We start from the raw sequence: 349 nt of genomic DNA, 5'->3' as shown, positions 1-349 counted from the left end.
ACAAATTTTCCCCCCCAAATATAGCCACATAAACACACACACACACACCCACACACACACACACACACACACACATACCTTGCTCTGTTGCTTGCGCCCTGCAGTATTGCAGTGGTCTCTCATTTTGTGAAATCTGACCCCAGGAAAGACGGCATCCACTCTCATGATCTGAGCAGCTATTCCCTTTTTCTCCTCCCTTTCCTCTTTTTTCCTTCTCCAGCACACGCTTTGGCTGATTAAATCCTCTTTTTCCCAGCCGGTCCCCGTGTATCCTGCAAACGGCCTGCAAGCAGAAGAGAAGCAGCAGTCGCTCAGACAGACTCAAACTCCAGCTGCAGGCAACTTTATC

At 49.3% G+C, this 349-nt stretch overlaps 1 protein-coding gene across 1 annotated transcript in view; it reads right to left on the bottom strand.

Moving 5' to 3' along the window:
- LOC107549597 (DENN domain-containing protein 2A) overlaps positions 1-335 on the bottom strand; it is a 41,884-nt gene extending 41,549 nt beyond the window's left edge. The window contains exon 1 of the mRNA XM_016230746.1: positions 79-335. The gene's annotated coding sequence lies outside the window, so the exon portion shown is untranslated. The remainder of the gene's footprint in view (positions 1-78) is intronic.
- Between the last annotated feature and the right edge of the window lie 14 nt (positions 336-349).

The sequence above is a fragment of the Sinocyclocheilus grahami genome, unplaced genomic scaffold (assembly GCF_001515645.1).
Source record: "Sinocyclocheilus grahami isolate Dianchi unplaced genomic scaffold, SAMN03320097.WGS_v1.1 scaffold376.1, whole genome shotgun sequence".
Lineage (NCBI taxonomy): Eukaryota > Metazoa > Chordata > Actinopteri > Cypriniformes > Cyprinidae > Sinocyclocheilus > Sinocyclocheilus grahami.
The sequence above is the reverse complement of the archived record's forward strand: the minus strand, read 5'-3'. Positions and strand labels throughout refer to the sequence as shown.